The sequence below is a fragment of the Micromys minutus genome, assembly GCF_963924665.1.
Source record: "Micromys minutus genome assembly, chromosome: 11".
NCBI classification, from domain to species: Eukaryota; Metazoa; Chordata; class Mammalia; order Rodentia; family Muridae; genus Micromys; species Micromys minutus.
The window spans coordinates 7,083,332-7,107,335 of NC_137980.1; positions in this window are offsets into that span (position 1 = coordinate 7,083,332).

Consider the following 24,004-nt stretch of genomic DNA (forward strand, 5'->3'; position numbering starts at 1 on the left):
ATAGAGAAATTTGGTAACTCTATAAATGCGTCGGCTTATTGTTTTTCACAGCTGTTCATTCTGTGCTGTGAAAGTTCCTTCTCCTGTTGCATGCCAGTGGAGCTGATGTCAACACTACTGAAGCACCAGTCGAATGGAGGCCCAATCGACATCTCTTCTGTACGTCTAGAAGCCTTCCTATGCATCCAGCAAGACTTCGTGGGGAGAAAGACAGCATCTTACCATGTATCCACATTTGTTATATGTTTTATCATGGGTAATATCTGATTTCCTAATAATGAATGCTGTGTTAACTGTAAGGTCTTAGACACAACTTTACACTCATTTGTCAATGATATGTTTTATCTACATCATTGAATTTAAGACTAGGTTTTGAATGTTGGAAAATATACTATTAAATTTTTGCTATTTGAAATATATAGGATGTAAAGAAAGCTAAATTTAATCTATAGGTTTAATATTCCCCCTATCATTTATTCAAGATGATGCAGTGGATACAACAGCAATTCAACCCCAGTTGTAACATGAGGTGGTTTTCAATATCTAAATATCCCTACCGTAAAAAAATTAAATGATCATCTAGTCAAGAAAACATAACCAACACAGGGCATTGTACCAAATTATTGTGCATGCATTGTACAGGAGAGGTAAAACTTTTCAAACGCATATGTAATACTATGTTTCACCACTTGGAAAATAATATCTGGTTACACTGAAGAGGCAGGAATGAGAAGAAAGGGAGACATTTGTGCAAGGGTGTGCAGAACACCTTAGCAATGTGGACAGCTCCACCCACTCCCTGTTCACTCATCAGCCCTGCTAGACAGCTGTTCATCTCTCTGACCCCCTGTGCGTGTGTGTATGAGTGTGTGCTTGTGTGTGCATGTGCACATGTGAGGTGTTCTTGATAATTTTCTCCTACTATAAAGTAAAACCATTCTGAAGCTAGTCTGATATATATATATATATATATATATATAGCATTTTTTCTTTTTATACTTATGATTACTGGAGTAAACCATAACATACAATGGACAAACTTAGGAATTTTTCCAATTTCTAAATAAATAGATTTCAAAAATAAGAATGCCTCATCAAATCAGAAAACACATAATGCAAAATAGCTTTTAAAGCCTATTTATCTTGATTCTTTAATCATAAAAAATTAACTCAGCATAAGCTTTTACTATACACTAAAGGTGGAATGCTATAATTTTTGCAACACACTCGAAGGGGGTCAGAGAGAGGCAGGAATTATGTCTATCTCCTTCTTGTTTTATGAGCAATCCAGTCTTCATGTTTCCTTAAACATGAAACTATTTTAAAAGTTGACATACTGTGTCAAATGCATAATGATTGCATAATGTGGACAAAAATCCAGGACAAATGTACAGAACACATCAAAATCATTCCACATAAGACCTTTTATACTCATTTGATCTAATAATGTTCGTCGTCCATTAAAGTTTGCTGTACTAAGAAGCACCCATGATAGGAATATAGACTGGGCCCCAATTTGAGATATCTCAGTGAAACTTGCATTAATGTGTTCTCTTGAAGAATGTTACACACACAAAACACATCGTAGGAAAATATGAGTCACCCAGTGCTCCACTATTTCTTATAAATCTACTCCATGTCAAAAGAGAAATTAAAGCAGAATTCTTTATACATATGAAAATAAATTGTAAATTCTATCAAGTACCCAAGTGGGAAATATGAATCAACTTAGTATGTGGAAATAAAATAATTTTTCCTCTGGTTTGAAATTGCCCCATGTAGTTTCCGCAACAGATCTAATGGCTACGTAGTTAAGAGAGAAATATCCTGTCTTTATATTGCATTCTTAGTTATTTTTTATAAGGTTTAACTTAATTGTGTATTTCAGGATTCCAATACACATGAGTGACTACCAGTTTCAATTATGACATGAAATCAAATCTTAGAAAATTTTGCTTATAGATTGTTTTAAAACAAACCCAGAAAATGTGAATATGTAGATAAAATGGCCGTTCCCAGAAACCAAGTTAATAAATACAGAGATTTAGAGTCATTCAGAAAAGAATCGTCATTAGGCTTTACTCTGGATCCAACCCAGAGAAGTTGAGAACTTGGCTGATTCCATAGCTACAGACTTCAGACTTGCAGCAGCACTGGGCCAGCCTCAAACACCAAGCTATAAGCTAGCTCTAAACGACAAAAGCTCCTGGGGGTCTTCCACTTCAAGCCTTCTCCCACTGGCTCAGGCTCCATATTGCCTGGCACAAACCCAGCTATTGGCATTTTCTAGCACACAAGAATAAAAATCCAGATTCCAAGGCCTTATTAAAATAAGAACAAGCCTGTAAACACAGTATTTGGGTCTGTACTAGATAGAATAATTACTGTGGCCTCAAGATTCTGCCCATTCTAGAAACAGGCTGCGCCGTGACGCCTCAGGCTTTGGATTGGTACTTGAAGCTACATGCGGACATCTGGATTTATATCGTGGGCTGAGGATCCAAGGTCATCGTAATTCTAGACTAGCCCCCAGATCTCAGCCTATGACACTTCACAGACTAAGTCCCCAACTTACATCACTGTCACTGACCTCTATAGAGCAACATCCCATGGTACACCCACACCGAGTACTCAGGTTCCAGTATCTTCATGTCAGCATGCGTACCATAACAGCATCCAAGATTCCAGGATCTTGGTCCACTACCATCCAGTGAGATCCAAAAAGCCTCATATTATAAGCTATTTCCCCTATAATGAAGATCTAGCTCTTCTTCCACAAATCAAACTCCATTTGATGCCAGCATCCTCCCTGTCTCCCCCCCCAAAAAAGGCAATTCCTGGCCCTATGCTAAAATTCCACACACTAGGTCTATTCTAAAACAAGGTTGGTTCTATTAATCCCAGGCTCTAGAGCACCAATAGGATGAGATACTAAAAACAGGAGTGTTTCAACCAGCAGCTTTCAGGCCCCAGGATTCTCAGCCTTTCCTTGAAACCTGGCAGTTTTGGCTTTAGTTTGAAATCACCTCTAATGGGCCTCAGCCACATATGTGGGTATAACCTTAGGAACATTCATATACACCTACATACTAACTTGAGTATCAAAACCTATGAAAGCGCATTCATCACAGAGGACTATGGAATCTTGTCTGCAGCTGAAGACCAAGACTTCCATTTGGCGAGGTTAAGCTAAATTCTGGGTCAATCTACATGTACCCAGGCTTCAAACCTGTCTTCTTTTCAGACACAGAAGCCAAACTGAGCCTTGTTGGCATAGAAAATACACCAAAGACTCCAGAAGCATTATGTCCTTACCAGTACAGCCAATCCTCATAGCACTTTATAGAATCTTTAAAGCACTATAAATAAAAGTGGGTCTAAAAATAACATTACAAATGTTCCGACTTCTTGTGAGAGCTCCATAGCCTCAGTAATAGTGTCAGGCCTTCGGGCCTCCCGTGGGACTGTGAAAATCTCTCTGGATTCTGCTTGAGCTAAGACTAGAAACCCGGTGACCCTAGAGAATGGAAGGTGTTTCTCCTGGCTCCTGGGAAAGCAGGCAGGTCCCTAGACACAGCCCTCCATTGATTTGTGGCCATCAGTCACTTGAAGGCAATGCACCAAACCCCTTCTCCAAGGGTAGAAGGTTGTTCCATAGGCTCAATACAGATCTGCATTATAATGAGGTACATAAAAGCCTGGAGGTTGAATCAATAACCCTTTCTTTCCAGACACACCTTCCTGCAAAAGGTATTCTATCACGGGCTCACCCTGAGAAGTGGGGTATGGTTTTACTCATCCCCTTTTTGCCATGAAAATAAATGTGTTAAAACTATGGACTGCCTCTTTTCATTGGGATCTGCCCTGAGGGGTCTTAGAGAATCCCTTCGCCTACAGAGCAGCCATCTAGTCTACTGTAGAAGACCTCTGAGGGGTCTTAGAGAATCCCTTCGCCTACAGAGCAGCCATCTAGTCTACTGTAGAAGACCTCTGAGGGGTCTTAGAGAATCCCTTCGCCTACAGAGCAGCCATCTAGTCTACTGTAGAAGACCTCTGAGGGGTCTTAGAGAATCCCTTTGCCTACAGAGCAGCCATCTAATCTCCTGTAGAAGGCCTCTGAGGGGTCTTAGAGAATCCCTTCGCCTACAGAGCAGCCATCTAGTCTCCTGTAGAAGGCCTCTCTGCACTTCCAACCATGACTGCCACCATCAAACCAAGAACCCTCCCCACAGAACCAGCCAGAACTCCCCTCCCCCACCTCTGTCCCAGGCTAGATCCAGCTTGCAGGTCCCCACTCCTGCAGCACCTGGGTGTCCAAGAGCCTGAGAACCAGACAACCCTGACCTCCTGGCAAGACCCGGAACCTCCAAGACAGATCCAGCTATCCATGCTCGGGACTTCAGACTGTGCTTCCCCACCACAGAGCAGTGTTCTGCCAGCCCTTCTTCAGCTTGACACCTACCCAGGGACTGTGTGGGGTAAGCACGATTAAATTTCCCATATCCTGCCTCCCCAAGTAGCTCTGCCCTGTGGTGGAGCAGATGCGGATACCCAATAACCCTGCAGCCTTCCCTTGGGCTGGATCCAACTTTGGACCTCTCTGACCTTTTCCTCGGGATCTTCTCCATTTCCATCTCTGCAGCTCTTTCAGACAGAAACAATTTTAGGTCAGAGTTTTTACTGTGGGATAGCAACCCTATCTGTCCCTTTATGTCCTATCTTTCTGCTAGAAGTGGGCTCTAGAAATCCCCTCTCCCCATTGTAGGGAATTTCATCTAGAGTCTTTCCCTTTGAGTCTCTTATCTACCAGGTCTCTGGTACATTCTGCAGGGTTGTCAGTTCAACCTCCGACCTCCCAAGGTTGCCTGTTTCCATTCTTTCTACTGGCCCTCAGGACTTAATTCATTTTCTCCCACCCAATACCAGATCATGTTTCTTTCTCCCCTCCCATCCCCCTTTCTCTCCTACCCCTCCCCTCTTCGTGGTTGCTTTCTTCTCCCTCCCACTTGGGTCCTTCAGCTTGTTGATATTTTTGAGTTCTGTGGATTGTATCTTAGGTATTCTGTACTTATTTTTGGCTAATATCCACTTACTACTGAGTACATACTGTATATGAGGTATAATATGACTACCCTCCGAAAGACCCAACAAGCAGCTGAAAGAGTCAGATGCAGATATTTGCATCCAACCAATGAAGAGGAAACTGCTGACCCCTGTGGTTGAATTAGAAAAATTGATTGAAGAAGCTGAGGAGGATGGTTACCCTGTAGGAGGACAAGCAGCCACAATTAACCTGGACCTCCAAGATCTCTGACACTGGATGATGGACGAGGCAGGCAGCATACACCACCTGATATGAGGCTCCCAACACATATACAGCAGAGGACTGTGTTCAGTCATACAAGATGCAACTAAACTTCAAGAGACTGGAGGTCCCAGGAAGTTTAGAAGTCTTGTGGAGTAGGTGAGATAGGGCCACCCAAGGGGAAAGAGGGGTAGAGCGGAGTGGAGAGGAGGCATGAGATGTGGAACAGTCAGAAGGTGGACTAGGAGGGAAATAAAATCTGGTGTGTAAAAAAAATAGAAATGTTCCTACATCCTCCAATACACAGATGTAGGCTAGGCCACAAGATCATGAATATTCATAGAAACATAATACTTCAAAAAAAAATTGAAGTACTACTGTGATTTCCAAAGATACAGAGTCTAATCAACTACACTAGGAGAATTTAAAACAAGAAAACTTTAAGAAGTTCAATGATTGTCACCTGCCACTTCTGACTCTTAAAATCTTTCTGTCCCCTCCTTCTGAATGAACCTTGGATCTTAGGAAGAGGAACTATAATGTTCACGTCCCATCTGGGGCTGAACATTCCATAGTTTTTTAGTTTTGCTGCACCTTGATCCATTTAAATGTGTCTCCATTTTACTCGCCATCTATGACAAAAATTAATCTTCTCTGAATAAGGTTGAGATGGGCTAATTTATAAAAACAATGATACTCTCTAGTAGTTTATTTAATACTATGTACATTTAGAAGATCAGTAGTTTTAGGTGACTTCCTGAGGACTATGACCTATCTATCTTCAGGTTCTTGGACCATATAACAGTAATACTCATGACTTTCCTCATGTGGCGTGAGTCTTAAATTTAATCAGAAAGCTGCTGGTTACTACTGTGATATTTATGCCACTATTGTACCTATGAAAATATCCTGCCAACCTGGAGAATATTGTAATTCACATGATTCACAGTTGGATAAAATGTAAGATTTTTTTTCTCCACTGGTAGAAAGCTATCCAGTAGGAATGAAATATCTAGGTCAGTACCAGCTTGATTTCTCCATTTCCTATAATCCATATGTATAGTATCTTCAAAAGAGTGGTTTTACCATCATGTTTTTGTTTGTTTGTTACTTATGGGGAGTGGTCAACAAGAGAATTATTAATAATTTATAATGTTGCAATATTATGTATAAGACATACTGAGCAAAAAATTCCAAAGATAGAATCCCACCAGTGGGGTTTTGTATTTTTTTCCTTATGGTATTTAGTAAGAGCTTTGTTGTCCTGTTTTAATATAACTCCTGTTTAACTCTTTGTATGTATGTGTGTGTGTGTACATGTATGTATATATTAGATCTCCATATGCTGTTTAAAATGACTTTTTCATTACTTGGCCCTTTAAGCATTTCCTCCTCTACTCTGTCCTCTCAACCCTCACTTTAAAAAAATTCTTTTCCATATTCTTCTTTAATAGTTTACACCCCTGAAATCTATTATACCTATCCTCCCTTCAACCACCCATTCAGTTGTTTTTCACCAATTTCTCAATTTGTATGGGTCTTTCAAATGGAACATATGAAACTGAAGATTCAAGGCTGACATTTGCAGCATTTCCCGGCAGTGTAGTAGTAACATATAAGAACTCATAACACAATCAGATTAGTTGTGACAACATGCATAAGACTGTGTAACCTCAAGTGACACAGAAATCCTGAAGCTAATAAGAAGGTATGCATGGAGCTCAACTATAACTAAGGAAGATGACAGATAATAGATGTTGATGGAAGACAAGTCAGCTTTCTAAGAATGTGGACCTGGGAAGAAGTCAACTGAGCTCCAATGGAAGATTATATGTCCAACAGTCTCTAGACAGGCAAATTGTACTTGATTCACTTCTACAAAGCAAAGACCAAAGAGGACTCAGGGTAGGATGAATAGGAAAGGAGGACAGGTTTAGGAAAATTGGGGAAATCATTAAATATGAACAAACAGACTGAATGAGATTCTCAAAAAACTAACAATAAGATAAAAGTTCAGTGAGGTACAGGACCAAACAGAGACAAGTAAAAAAATTGGGAAATCCATGAGGTCAATAGGAGACAGAACGAATACTTGTCAAGATTCGGGATTACCTAGAGAGAAGTTTCTAAGTCTTTAAGAGTGCTTCCTGAGAGGTTAACTTGCGGTGAGACATTCTTCTCTGAATGTGAGTAGTATCAAAGCAAGTGATGTCAGCCTGGGCTGAATATAAAGAACGTTAGTCTAATAGTTGTATCACTGCTATGTCCTCCCTACCTTAAAAGAGTGTGCTCTCAAAGTATAAACCAAAGAATCTCTAATTAGAAAAAGGAATGTCCTTTAAGTTTATTATTGTCAATCATTTTGTGACAGTAAAGGAAATAGAAACTAACACTTTTGTAATGTGCACTTATGTGCACACTTTTAAGGAGGGTAGGTCTTCATCAATAAGTAGAATATAAAAATAGATGCTATAGCATCTTTTCTGACCTAAACACAAAATCAATAAATTATACCTCAAAAGAAATCTATAGCCTAATGTTCATTGCAACATTATTCAATATAACAATTATGTGAAACTAATAAAGTGTCTATCGGTGGATTTTGAATTTTAAAAAAATGTAATCCCAGCACTCAAAATTTGGAGAAAGGATGGCCAAGAATACAAGGTCTGATTCAACTGCACAGTGAGTTTGGAAGTCAATCTAAGCTACGTGAAACCCTGCCTGGAAACAAAAATAAATAGTGTACCTCAGAAACATGATGGAGTGTTATCTTCTTCTCAGGAAGTAAATCATACTCTTGACTTGTGATCATGTGAATCCATGTAGAAGGCATCATGCTAAGTACTATAAAATAGACACACATAATGTCTGTTGCATATGAAACTCAAAATATCAAATAGAAATGTATTAAATGGTTACTTACAGAAAATGACCATGTAGAAAACTAATACTAGCCAAAATGCACAAGGTTTCAGCCATACAGGAAAAATCAGTTCAAAAAGCCTAGTGTATAACATAGTAAATATAGTTGATACATCTCATTGAGTACTTTAAAGTTGATAAGCAGCAGATATTAAATATTACATGTAAAGGAAGCATTATGTTGTTATGGGCATGCTAATTAACACACTGATGTTTACCAAAATATCACGCTATATACCTTAATACATGATTTGTTTGTCAATTTCAGTTAATCTAAAATAATGCAAAGAAATGAAAAATATCTTTGATGGTATACAAGTAGGCCACACATATTAAGACAAATAATCAATAAATTTGAAAATATTTTAAAAATTCTTCAAACAGATATAAAATGGAAAGCAGTAATAAAAATGAATATATAACAAAACTATCAATAATTGTAACAACTTGGAAAGTTGTTATTTAAATTTTGCCAATTTTACCAGAGAGAATAGGTAGAAAAATATCTTGTGTAATAACAGCTACAAATATTTCCAAAATTAACGACAAATATTAAGCCCACAGACTACAGGGCCTCCACATTGTTGAACAGGACCAGTACACAAATTTATGTGTTCTCTTCTGGAGATACATAAACCATAAAATAATAATATTGAAAGAGAAAAAAAAATTTTCCTACAGGAGTGACCATTAGTACTCAAATGGCTTGTTACAAGGCATAAAATAAAGGGGAGTGCATGGAGACCCAAAGCTATCTTCATAGTTTTCCTAAACAATCGTCAGATGAAAGTCATTTCTTACATGTGTGAAGCTATTCATACCATACTTATCCTGCTCAGATGGTGTTCCATCCCTCTTCCCTGCATGTTTCATCATCTTTTGGGTACTCTGATGTTGTAGGCTCTTAGTATTTGGAGAAGGATGATGAAAGCACTAAAAATGTCAAGCTTCTCCTCAGCCACCAAGCTTAGGTCTTTGCCAACTTATTTCCATATCATTGTAATAGGAAACAGAGGACAGCACAGAAAAATGTAGACAGCAGGAGCCAGGTTCCCAGGCTTCGGACACCATATCTAGCACTTTTCAGCCACCCCTTTGTCTGAGGTACCTAACAGTTATGTGTTCCTATTTCCTCAGCTGTAAACCATGAAGCATCATATCACTATGATCACAAATGTAAGCATGCATGAAGGGCACAGAAGAGCATGCACTGAGCTATCACTTACCACTTACTAGGGAAGATAATTTTTAGCCTGTTGGAATTATTAAATGTGTAGTCCTGGGGAAAATATCAAAATTTTACTTCTGACCATGAGTAATTTAGCATTTGATGATGAAGCTTCTGTATGTCAACATTTAAAATGGTATTGTCATAAACAATTCCATAGGGGTATAACATACACAGTAAATAGAGGTAATATCAGCTGTATTAATATATTGACCAATGAGCTCTATAAAAAATCTAATTATAATAATATAATAACTACTTAAATAGAAACCTAAATAAGTGCAAGGCTTGTTCCTTAATAACTGAAACTGTGTTCATTGAAATAAAAAGCACTGTAAATCAAAGTACACCCTATGATCTAGATTGTGAGTTTTAATATCAGACATATTGAAACCAGAGCTCCTTATGTTGTTAACATATGAAACAAAATTGCATCAGAATCCTAACTACCTATTTTATAGATGGGTAAACTCTTCCCAAATTTTATATGGAGTAAAAAGGGCCGAACATAACTCAATTTTTCTCTTAAATAACAAATATGGAGAAAGATTAATTCTCATTTTTACAACTTGTCATAAAGCCTAGGCAATCAAGAAAAAGTGAGTTTGAGCAAGAATAGATGCACATATAAAAAGAATGGCACTGAGAGTCTCCATATATCGATGATCAGTTTTTGTCTGTGATGTTGTGAAGACAATTCAGTGTGGAGGAACAGCCTTTCAAGATATTTTCTGAAAGATGACTACCACATAAAAAAAAAAAAAAAAAAAACAAATTTTCACCACTGGATAGAATGTCCAAAAAAACCAGATCAAGATTAACAAATGATCTAAATTTGGGTAAATACCATAAAACTGTAGGTGAAATTCTATTTAGATATCTCCATAAGCCTAGTTTGAGGAGTGGTTTATTAACATGACAAAAAAAATTGAAAGCTGTCAGAGGAAGATTCTGTGAAAGCTGAAAACCTTAATTTATTAAAGGATGTCATCAAAAAGGTATGAGAGGTGTTCATCAGCGTGGGACAAATTACTTCAAATTCAGTAATAGAGAATCAACTTAGGGCTGGACATAGTGGCAGGAAGCTTGGGTAGGGTGCTCCAGCCTATATTCGACATGCAGCACTACAAAAGTTATTACAATTACACAGGAAAGAATTTTTAAAATAAATTTAATTGGTGGTTATTTTTCAAGACCTTCCTAAAATAAGAGAAAGAAAAAGAAACCTTGTGCTCAACATTATTGGCAATTAGGGAGCTGAAAATTGAATATTGGATAAATGTCAGAAATATTATCCACAAAAATAAATGGCTATTTAAAAAATAATATGATGGTAAAATGTAGAAAGGTTATGTTTGTTTTTGACAGAATACAAGATGGTGGTATAGTTACTCTCAGAAAGAGTTTATCTGTTATCACTCTTGTAATCCAGCCACCCCCCACCAGGTGTATACATAAGAAAATTAAAACTGCATGTTCATTCAAAAGAATTGCTAGTGAGCACTCATAGAAGCAGTATTGCTAAGAGCTAGAAAGAACATAACATTCCGTCCATTGACAAAAGTTTAAGCAAGGTATTATAAATATATAAAATTTAATATCATGAGTTTAAAGAAAAGAAAAAAATGAAAACTACAATATAGACAAATCTTGGAACACTAGAATCATTAAATGTTTTTTAAACAGTGGATACATATTGTATAATTTTACATCAGTGTTTGCCAGATACTAGGAGCAAGAGAAACTCAGGGATGCCTGCTGACTAATGCTGGCTTCCCTTGCAAGGTCCCAAGAATATTTTAGATTCAGACTGTGATAGTATCAAAACAATATGAATAAACTAAAAACCACAGAATGATGCACTTTAACATGGTGACATTCATGAAATATAAACTATTTTTTTTCTCTTAACACTATGATATGCAGTGCACTTTGATATGATCCACTCATGGTTGCACTTTAAAAGTGTTTAATAAAGAAAGCGGTAACAGCTACATCAGGAAGGGTAAAGGCTAACTTGAGACAGTGTGAGATGCCATTTTGGGCAACAGGGAGGGGTACTTAAATGGACAAAGAATCCAGAATGCAGGCAGAGCTGTAACTGTCACAGAAAGCAGAGCAGATTCAATTGAACTGGATTTTTGACAAAAGCATATTGTTCTTGACAAAGGTATATGCAGCCTGCCTAGTGGGCATAGCACTATGTTTCTCCTAACACCCAATTGGCTCTTCCTAATGTTGCTCCTGAAGTTAAAACTCAGCAGAGGACAGAAAGTAAGAAAACTGATAATATGCAATGAATAGATATAATGCAACGCTTTGGGGGTTACAGAAATTTTGGGTGAACCCCATGCAAGTCTACTCAGAAGTGCAAGGTTCTTAGTGTCATTAAGAGGACAGCGAATTCTGTCTGACAGGAGGCAACAGAATGGGGAGAAGCACAGTCAGTGGGAAGTAATGTCAGAAGCCCAGAGAAATTACAACTGGTCTACCTGACCTGATAGTGATATGGATACAAGGTAAAAGGAAACCCCAGTGGTCTTTTTGAACTTGGCAACTAGCATTGTGGTGAGTCACAGACTAGAAAGGCCAAATAACCTCATTTTCCAAATCTAATGAAGCTCCTTATACACTGTAATTTAGTATTCTCTCTAAAGAGAGAGAGAGAGAAAGGGGGGGAGAGGGAGTGCCCTGCCTCCACTTTCTTAAGACTAAGCTCTTGGGAGTAAATCTGATCTGGTCAGAAGAGTGAAATTAGCTAAAGGACATTCTTTTTCTCAATCAATTGAATTACCTTGACTTGATTGTTCAGAAAAAAAAAAACACATAAATACAGCAGTTTATTGCCAGGTTAATGCGAGACTAGTGGTGTCTTCTTAACTAGCAACACAATTTGTCTCCAGTTATTACCCCTGAAAAGATTGGAGTAACATGAGCAACATGACTTACTTGTTATAAGGATGCTCTTTTAGGTGTCATTCTCAAGAGCAGAATGTTTTGCTTTGTGCAGGATCCTGATAGAGCATGTCAGATTGTATTACTCACATAGTTTTACCTTCAGATATCACAGTTACAGCTCAATATAGTAAGTACAGATTTCTGAAAAGAAAAAAGACAGCTTTTGATGAACTGTGCTGCACATACGGAACACACACTGTGATATCAGTGCCACAACAAAAAATAGGGGAGTAGTGAACACTCCAGAGGAATGCAGGCTGGGTCTTAATGTGGTCAGAATGGTATGTGCTACCTCACGAGTGTGACTCAGGGAACTATCACATTTGTGGATTGGGTTGTGATACATGGGATGACCTGGTGGCCAGAAATACCTTAGAGGTCAAAGACTGTCTATCAGTGTCAGGAAGAGCATCATGCTTTCAGATCTTGTCACACTGTGTCCATTTTGGGGCTTTTCACTTCCTGTTAGAGTAACTAAAAGTGCATAACAATGATTAAGTTGACAGTACTACTCTCAGAACATGCGTGACCTTAGAACATATTTTCCTGGCCTTCATCTATTTAAACAGTTTGAATTACATCAAAACACCCAAAGTACTATTATGCCAATCTCAGATCACAAGATGTTAAGAAATTCAGCTTTGGCTAGTGGAAGGCCAATATGATCCTATGGCTTCCAGAGGCAACCACATACAGTTTGTTGCTCTGGGAAGGAGGTGATGTGATATAGGAGAAGAGGTGAGCTTCAATCTTCATGGATCATAAATATTAACTGAGCACTAATACATTTCAAATAAGGTACATAAAAGTTAGATTCTTGTAAGACTGTGGACAGGGTAGTGTATTTGTTTACAAGGTTCTAAAAGAAATTATGGAGCCAACTAAAAACTCATACCAACGATATTTTTCATGTCACTGACTTTAGCATTGAATGAGGAAAAACGGGCATTTTCTAATAATGTACAAATGAAATAATTGTTATTCACAGTGGCAATGCTGTGCTGTAGAAATATCTCGGCCCAGCTTGATGGAAATCGTCATTTTCCAGGGGGAAATCTCAATTAGGCTAACATGACCATAAGTTAAAGAGCAAGTGTTCTCTTAACTGGTCTTCTCAGAACAAGTATGAAGACCTTGGGGGAGTGGAGCAGAGGCAGGCCGCCAGGATGTTGATTACCAAGCAAATCTGCTGCCTTCATGGAAAATTTCAGATTAGAAAAGAAGGGTGACTCAAGAGCAATCATCTAGTTCAAATGACCCTATAATTCTTTTTCACTTTCTACAAAGTAAGGAAAACTGAAAGCAACGTTTTTACTGTCTGAAAGCTTGCTTAAAAATCCAGAACTTCAGTTCAATCTTAGAGTTGCTAAACCAGAATTTTCACTTTATAACTTCCACCCACCACCTGCCCAGTGAGTAATGTAAATGTTATCATTTGAGAAATACAAATAGAAATGTATCTAATTTGCTGAGACACAGTAACATATTATAAAGTGGCAATCTAGCATGTTTATGCTTTATCAAAATCACAACATAAGAAGTGATATTAAATATCTTGGATATCTTGACATTCAGGAACTGTCTCTTATTTCACACATATGTGCATATATAATACATATACATGTATATTCATATATATATACATATATATGTATTTATCCAAACATATAGATATATAAGACATACATGTATGTATGTATGTATATGTGTATATATTCTCATAAGCCCAAATAGGATGACAATTTAGCATATCTCTGAAGAAAACCATCTTTGACTTGCTTTGGAATAATATTAAGAGATAGGAATTGGTTTTGGTCTTTTTTCTCCTTCTCTAGTAGTGCCTAGAAACTTGAAATGTACTGAATCTGCCACCTAAAACTTTATATACATTAAAACAACAAGAAAATGGTGCTTTCTTAAGGTTAACATATCATAATAATATTATGTTAAAGGCTAACTTTTCCAGAAACCAAGACCTTGAATAAAATCTGATTTAAAACTACTCAAATGAGGATATCCACTGCCCAACCATAGGCCATGCTTGCCTAAAGACAATGTAGGCTGCCCATACACACACAGACTTCCATCATTTCCTTGATTCCTTTAAACCAACATCGGCCTGCTCTACCACAGGATTCACCTGTGGGAAAATGATGACAGCAAATGGACAGAGAACATTCCCACCTTGTAGCTTCCACAGACCCAATTCTCCCCTGACCCGTTCCCACTTTACTGAGTTTCAGTCACCAGCTCTGGAAGACAACCCCTGTACACACAGTAGTAGCTCTCCTCCACCTCCCAGAGTCTCAGTCTCCAAATCTGGAAGACAATTTCTGCCCAACCACAGGCCACACCTGCCAGAAGACCAGGTAGGTTGTTCATCCATAATTCTCCTCTAATATCTTGGTCCTCCCCACCCACAATAACCCTCATGTGCTAGCACTACGTTTGGACACTGACGCCTGCTAGGTCAGAGATAACAAATACTTCCAGAATTCTAACCATCAACTTGGGCGAAGACCCCTTTGCTTGCCAAGACTATGCTAGTCACCAGAAGTCCAGTCTCTAGCAGGTGAGGACCCCATGCTCCATTACAGACAGCACAAGCTACAATACCAGAGAGGAAACAGAAACCCACAAAACAAAATACCCATTCAACCCAGACACATCCAGAACTTGGCATCTAGACCTACAATCACCCCATACCCACATGCCTAGATGTCAGCATAAGAACACAGTCAACAACATCTGGGGCAATATATCAGCACCAGAGCCCAGTGATCTTACTACAGCAACCCTTTAGTATTCTAACACAACAGAAGCACAAGAGAAAGACCTTAGAATCAACTTTATGAAGATGATATAAGTCCTTAAATAAAACTGAACAAATCTCTTAGAAAATTTGGAAGAAATGAATAAATCCTGTAAAGTAAACCAAGAAGGCCAAGGAGAAACAAAGAATTGAAAAAAATATGAACAAAGGTTTCAAGTTGTAAAAATAAAAATAAAAAAGGTAAAGAAAACAAAACTGAGGGGACCCTGGAAATTAAAAAAATCCAGGTCAGTGAACAGGAACCAGAGATACAAATGTCACTGGCCGGTTACAGGGGATGCAAGGCAGAGTCCCAGGAGTTGAAGATATAATAGAATAAATATAATCATCTGTTGCAGTAAATATTAAAAAACTGAACAGCTTATCTTCTTATCTGCCCCACAGTCTCACTCCTCGGGTCCTGCTTCTAGCATGGAGCCAGCACACACACTGTCACTTCGTCCAAACAGACCCCCAGGTCTCACTCCATCCATGTGACTGTCTCCATGCCAAATGGAATTACCACCCAGCTCAACACAAACATGACTCTAAGGCCCAAACCTTTTTATACAGGTCTATGTATTCAATTCTCAATCCACAAACCCTCTATGCAATAAGATTACATCTAATAGACAAAGATATAAACTGCCTTACAGATCAGATAAAAGATCTATAAAATCCTTAAAATAATCATAGCTACCTAATGTCAATTAAGTCCTCCTGAATCTAGCTCATTTTTCCTGAATTTCATCTTGATCTCTCTGTCTCTGCCTCTGTCTGTCTGTCTGTCTGTCTCTCTCTCTCTCTCTCTCTCTCTCTCTCTCTCTCTCTCTCTCAACCCTCTCTTTCCACCTTCCCTTTCCCTGCCTAATCACTGTCTCTCACCTTTATTCTACTAATTAAAATAGGAAGAAGCTTCTAATGAAGTCACCTTACTACATGACTAGGCAGCACTTCTTGGAGAAGTGGAATTAACATCAAATACAAACAGCTGCAGGACAATTTACAATATTGGTCACATTAGATCTAAATATTTCCTAATGCTAAACATCCAGGAACTCCTGAACACTATGAAAGTAAAAGACTAAACCCAAAAACAATAGAAATCAACAAAAACTACAAAAAAGGAGGAAAGAAATCCCAGCTCAAAGGCCCAGAAAAATGTCTCAACAAAACCATAGATGAAAATTTCTCTATCCTAAAGAAGGGAATGCCTATAATTACACAAGAAACAGAAAACTCCAAATAGCTGAAACCATAAAAGAAAGTCCTCTCACTACTTAATAATAAAAATATTAAAGACATAGAACAATGAAACAATATTAAAAGATGCAAAGATTAAGGGTCAAGTAGCATGTAAATGCAGATCTATTAGAATTATACCTGAATTCACAAAGAAGACTCTAAAATCCAAAGGTCCTGGATATGTGCCTTAAAGACTCTAACAGGTGACAGATGTTAGAGTTAGACTACTATATTTAGGAAAAGTTTCAAACACCATAGTTGGAGAAAAATAATATTTCATAACAATGTCAAATTTAAACAGTATCATCTATAAATCCAGCCCTATCAAAGAAGATACTAGGGAAAAAAAACCCTCTAGCCAAAGAAAGTTAACTACACATATAAGTACACAGGAATTAAATAATAAAGCCAAAGGAAGGGAATGGGATACATACATACATATACCACCAGCAGCAGCATTGGCAACATCAGCAGCAACTGTAAAATATCAGAAATTAGTAATTAATGATCATTTATATCTCTCAATATCAATGAATTTAATTCCCCAATAAAAATGAAGTACACAACTTAGTGGATGTGAAAATAGGATCCTTCCATCTGCTGCATACAAGAAACAGATCTGACCACCAAAATTAGACATTTTCCCAGCCAAAAGGTTAGAAAATGGTTTTCCTAAACATATGTACCTGAGAAGCGAGCTGATTTAGCAATTCTAATATCTAACAAAATAGGCTTACAACCAAAATTAGTCATAAGAGACAATGAAGAATATCTTCTACTCATCAAATGGAAACACACCAAGATAAAGTATGAATTTTTAGCATCATGACACAAATGCAAGGGTGCTCACATTTGTAAAAGAAGCATTACTAAAGCTTAAGTCACAAGTCGACTGTCACACATTGATACTGGGAGACTTTAATATGCCACTCTCAACAATAAACACGATCAACCAGACAAACCTAAACAGAGAAATACTGGAGGTAGCCGATATACTAAACCAAAGAGATTTAACAGATATTTACAGACCATTTCACCCAAACACAAAATGAACATGTTTTCTTCTTAGCATCTCATAGAACTTCCTCAAAGTTGATGACATAGTTGGCCATAAGGCAAGTCTCGGCAGACAAGAAAATTGAAAAATGCTGCAGTCTTTTAAACCTCCATGATTTAAACTAGTTTTCAACAACAGAAACAACTGAAAGCCTACAAACTCATGGAGACTGAACAACTCTTTACTCAGTGGGTCAAGGCAAAAATAGAGGAGAAATAAAGACCTCCTAGAATTTAATGAAAATAAATGCACAGCATACTCAGCATTATGGGACACAATGAAAAGTGATGCTTGAGAAAAGTTTCTAGTGCTACGCCTACATTAAAAATTAGGATACATCTCATACCGCTTGAAGCACACCTGAAATCTGTAGAGCATAAAGTAGTGAACACACTTCAAAGGAGTAGACAGCATGAAATAATCAAACTGAAGGATAAAAGCAATACAAGAGAAACGAGGGGGGGGGGAGAGAGAGAGAGAGAGAGAGAGAGAACATAATATAAAGAATCAGTGAAACGAGAAAATCAACAAGGTAGACAACACTTAGCCAAACTAACCAAAAGATGGAGAGAATATCCAAATTAACAAAATCAAAAATAAAAATGTGAACAGAACAGGCATAGTGAAAATTTAAAAAAATTATTAGGTCATAACTTAAAAATGTGTACTGCACAAAATTAGAAACATCAAATGTGAATGGATAGTTTTCTCCATGGACACAACTTACCAAAGTTAAATCAAGACAGGATAAGCAACACAAGTTGCCCTAAAAGCTCTAATTAAGTAGAAGCAGCCATTAAAACTTGCCCAACCAGAAAATAACCAGAACCAAGCAGCTTTAGAGCAGAATTCTACCATAATTTCAAGAGTTAATGGCAGTACTCCTCCGATTATTTCACAACGTAGAAACAGAAGGAACATTGCCAAAATCATTTTGTGAGCTACAGTCACCCTGATACCAAAACCACCTAGAGATTCATCAACTACAACCACAGTTACAACAATAACAGCAACAACAACAAAAGAGAATTACAGATACATTTTCCTTGTGAACATAGTTTCAAAAACACTCAACAAAATACATGCAAGCCAAATCGAAGGACACATTTTAAAAGATCATTCACCATGATGATCAAGTAAGTTTCACTTCAAAGATGTAGAGATGGCTCAAAATATGAAAATTAGTCAATATAATTTACCATATATATGAAAAAAAGAAAAAAATTCATTTCACTAGATGAAGAAAAACCTTTGACAAAAAACCAATATCCCTTTATGTTAGAAGTCCTAGAGAGATTATGGATAGATCTAACAAAATGAATGTAATTTACAACAAGGCTGAACTCAACATAAAATAAAATTCAGATATACTCAAAGTAATTTTACTAAAATCAGGAACAAGTTAAGGTTGCCCATTCTTTTAATATCTATTCGATATATTACTTTATATTCTAAGTAAAGCTATAAGATAACTGCAAGAGATCAAGCAGATATAAATTATGAAGGAAAAAGTCAAAGTATCATTACTTGTAAACAATATGATTATATAAATAAGCAACCCAAAAAATTTGACCAGGAAACTTCTACCACTGATAACCAACTCAAGTAAAGAGAAAGAATATAAGATAAAATAATTATGATGATATAATAGTAATAATAATAATAATAATAATAATAATAATGAATAGTACCAGCAGGCCTTGTCAAAAGAACTGAAAAAGATATTAGGGAAGCATTAGTTACAGGCAATATATAATACTTTGGGGTAACCATTACTGAGCAAGTGAAAGACATGTACAACAAAAACTTCAAAGCTGTGAAAAAAGAAATTGAAGATGATAGGAGAAGATGAAAATATCTTCCATACTCATGAATCGGTAGAATTAACATAATAAAATTGTAGTAACATTGGCCATCTTACTAAGAGAAATACACAGATTAAATATAATCCCCATCAAAATCCTAACATAATTCTTAAAGACTTTGAAAGGACAATACTAATCTGCAAATTGAAAAGCAAAAAAAAAAAAAAAAAAAAAAAAAAAAAAAAAAATGCAGTTCAAGCAATTCTGAGCAATGAAAAACCTTGGTGAGGTTTCACAATCCATGAATTCAAGCAGCTCTATAGTGATAGATACTTCATGGTAGGAGACAGATATAAGTCCCCATATCAATGTACTCTTGATTTTTATTTTTATTTTAATAATGAAACAAGACATACTCAATCGAAAAAAGAAAACATCTTGGAAAAATGGTGCTGGTCTAAAAATGGATGTGTGCATGTAGAAAAATGCAAATAGAATCATATTTATCACTCTGCCTAATACTGAACTCCAAGTTGATCAAAGACCTCAACATGTGATTTTTTTAAAAAAAATAATTACTGTACACAAATAAAGAACTGGAAAAAATAGAAAATTTTCCTTAGGATAAAGTATTGTACTCAGCTATGGGTATCAAGATGTGCATTTAAAGCTAATTTGATAATCTCACCATTTATTAAAATAATTAAAAATAATTAAATAGATATATGAACCTGTCAAAAACCAAAAAATAACTCTAAAAATATGGAAATTGAGATAGAAGTAGAATTTTAACCAATTTCAGAAGAAAATCTATACAGAGAGCACCAATGATGAAATGAAGCGAGCAAACAAACAAATAAAATATGGAGTTGCAATTGCCAACATGGATACTAGTGAAGAACCATCTTACTGAAAACCAGATTATTTTTTCTTCACAAGTGATAAATTTTCTTATAATAACCAATTATTATAGAAATCTGAGCTGCATTTAAACAAAACCGATTTTTCAATGTTTTACTTTTACAGATTGAAAACGTACATAGAATGAAAAATCATCTCTACCTCTAAGTTCTACATGAATTTTCTTGATGAGTTTAGCAATTCATTTCTTGAAGACAATTTGTCCTTTGAACAATTGTTTTTATTGGATATTTTATTTATTTACATTTTAAATATTATTACCCTTCCTGGTTTCCCCTCCAAAATAAACCCCTCTCTCCTCCACCCTCCTCCTTCTATGAGAGTGCTCCCTCAAGCACCTACCCATTCCTGCCTTTCTACTGCATTGCCTTAGCATTCCCCTGCACTGGGGCATAGAGCCTTCCCAGAACCAAGGGCTTTTCTTCCCATTGATGCCCAACAAGTCCATCCTCTGCTATATTTGCATCTAAAGCCATGGGTCCTTCCAAGTGTCATTTTGATTGGTACTTTAGTTCCTATAAGCTATGATTGGTTGATACTGTTCTTTTTATGGGTTTGCAACGCTCATTACTAGATTTTCACCAGTTACTATGAAGATGTGTAGCAAACCAGATCAAGAAAAATACTCACTGTTCACTCTCATATGTTGATATAATTGTTATATGTGTATATATGTGGGGTGCTTTTATGTGAACAGAGGTCCTAGAGCTAGAAAGAAAACACATAAGGAACAAAAGAAACCTTGAAGAGCAGGAAGTGTAACAATATGGATGACAAGGGATTGGAATTTGGACAATTAGAGATAAAGAAGAAAACATGGAAATGGTTGGGGAAGAAGAATGGTATGAAGACCAATAAACTGTGTATAAAAAAATTTCACAATAAAATTAATTAATTTCTGTATTAATTACAAATCTTATCCACTGTCTTATTTTAGAACACACACACACACAAAACCTAAACTATAACCATGTGAACATGGGCAGGGATATGTGAAGCCCAGGAACATTAACCCTTTAGAAGAAACTATGGACAAATGTTGAATGATGAAAAAGTGAGAAACAGTCTTCACCAAGTAAGCACATATCAATTGCTTATCCAATGCAAAGGAACAGCTCTGAAAGCATACATGGTAGTAACTTTATACAGACTGAGTAGTTTATATGTAGGTTACATGTAGATCTACGTATTTATATGACCAAATCTTCATATAACAATAATTAATGTAAAAAGACTCCAGAGATTTGGAAGAGATTAAGGAGGCATTTATGAAAGTTTTTAAAGGGAAGAAAAGAAAAAAGTAATGGTCTAATTATATTATAATCTAAAATAAATTTAGAGACATACATTTTAAAAAATGAGCATAGGTAACAATGAATGACAAACAGCAAATGACGAGTTTAGTCATTTAAATTATCTAATACAAATAATCTAGGATAATTAGAGTTATGTTCAGTGAGTGCCAAAAGTAGCCTTTAAGTTTTATGCATATCATTGAGCATACATACTCTTTAGAGTCTTGTTAAGGAAGTTACTAAATAAGTTGTGATGGTTTTCATATGCTTGGCCCAGGGAGTGGCACTAGTAGAAGGTATGGCCTTGTTAGAGGAAGTGTGTCACTCTGGGGATGGGCTTGGAGACACTCCTCCTAGCTGCCTGAGGATGCCCAGTCTGTTCCTGGCTTCCTTTGGATGAAGATGTAGAACTCTCAGCTCCTCCTGCACCATGCCTGCCTGGATGCTCCCATGTTCTCACCTTGATGATAATGGATTGCACCTCTGAACCTGTAAGCCAGACCCAATTAAATGTTGTTATTTATAAGACTTGCCTTGGTCATGGTGACTGTTCACAGCAATCAAACCCTAATTAAGAGATAAGTTATCTGGAAGTTCCTCAAAAAAATTGAAAATAGATCTACCTGATGATCCATCTATACCACTATGAAGCATATATCCAAAAAAGATGCTCCAACATATAACCAAGACACATGTTCCACTATGTTTATAGCAGCCTTATTTATAATAGCCAGAAGCTGGGAAGAATCCAGATTTTTCTCAAAGAAAGAATGGATACAGAAAATATGGCACAGCCAAACAATGGAGTGCTATTAAAAACAATGAATTCATGAAATTTGAAGACAAATGGATGTAACTAGAAAATGTTGTCCTGAGTAAGGTAACCCAGACACAAAAGAACATAGATGGTATTTACTCACTGATAAACAGATATTAGCCCAAAAGCTCAGACTACCAATGATGCAACCCACAAATTATATGAAGAATAAGAAGTCCAAAGTGTGGATGCTTCAATCCTACATGGAAGAGGAGTAGGTTCAGTTATTGGAAGGATGAGAGAACTGCAGAGGATCAGGAAATTGCACAGAGGTGTGTAGCAGTGGAGGGTAGGGAACTGGGAACAGCCACTACAAAGTCCCAGACCCCAGGGAAGCTAGAGGATCCCAGGACCCAACTGGAATGACTTTGGCTGAAAAGTACAACAAAGGGGAGATAGAGCCCATAGAGACTACCTGCCACACAGAGGGATCCATACCATCTGTAGACACCAAATTCCCATACTATTGCTGATGACAAGAAACATTAGCTGACAGAAGCCTGATAGGGCTGTTGAGAGGGTTTTCCAGTTCCTGACATACAGATGTAGATCCTCACAGCCAACCATCAGACTATAAGAGATAAGATTTAAATATACCCTTTTCTCACCAAGTTGCTTTGGGTCATGATGTTTATCACATAAATAGAAAACAAACTAGGACAGATGTTATCATTTTGATTTTATAATTTAATTAAATAAAATGTATAAAGCAAAGGGATAATATGTTCTGTACCCTGCTTTCTGTGTTCTTCCTTCCTTCTTTCTTTATTTCCTTTTCCTTTTCTTGCCATCTTTATTCTCTCTCTCTCTCTCTCTCTCTCTCTCTCTCTCTCTCTCTCTCTCTCTCTCTCTCTCTCTCTCTCTCTCTCTCTCCCCCAAGGTTGGGTATGTCTATGTATCCCTATCTGTCCTAAACTAGTTCTGTAGGCTTCGTTAGTTTCAAACTCACAGACCCACCTGCCTATGTATCCTGACTATTGGGATTAAAGGAGTGGCCACCATTGCCTGACAAGGGATGGTTGTTTTTTGTTGAAAATTTTATACAATATATTTTGATTATATTTTCTCTTTCCTCCAAATCCACCTCTCAATACAACCAGCTTTATGTTCTTTATTTCTTTCTCTCTTTAATACAATGAAACATGCAAAATTCAAGTCAAGAGAGAAGAAAAAGAAAGATATACTTCCCCCAAATATTTCAGGCTATTTTTAAGGCCACTCTCTATGATCGGAAAGGAAGAGCTTATTGCTGACAACAACACTTGATGTATCTCATTAAACATGAAGAAGTTGACCTGGTGCCTAACTAGAGGCTTCACTCCTACCGACTAGCATTAATGGTACTGGGGATACTATGCCTACTTCAGAAATACATCAAACTCTCCTGGCTCCGAGTCCTGTGACCAACAACAGTGAACTCCCTATACTGGTTCCGTAGAAACACAAATATGGGAATAAAAAAATCACTTACTGGTTGGATATAAGGCCCATTCCAAATACAGTGCCACCTGCATACCATTGCTTCACTCAGTCCAAAATGGAATGTCTTCATCAAATTCCATTCCTCAGGACTCAGGGATCTATACAGAAGAGCAGGTAAGAAGTTGTAGATCACTCCAAGAAAATTGGGCTTTTC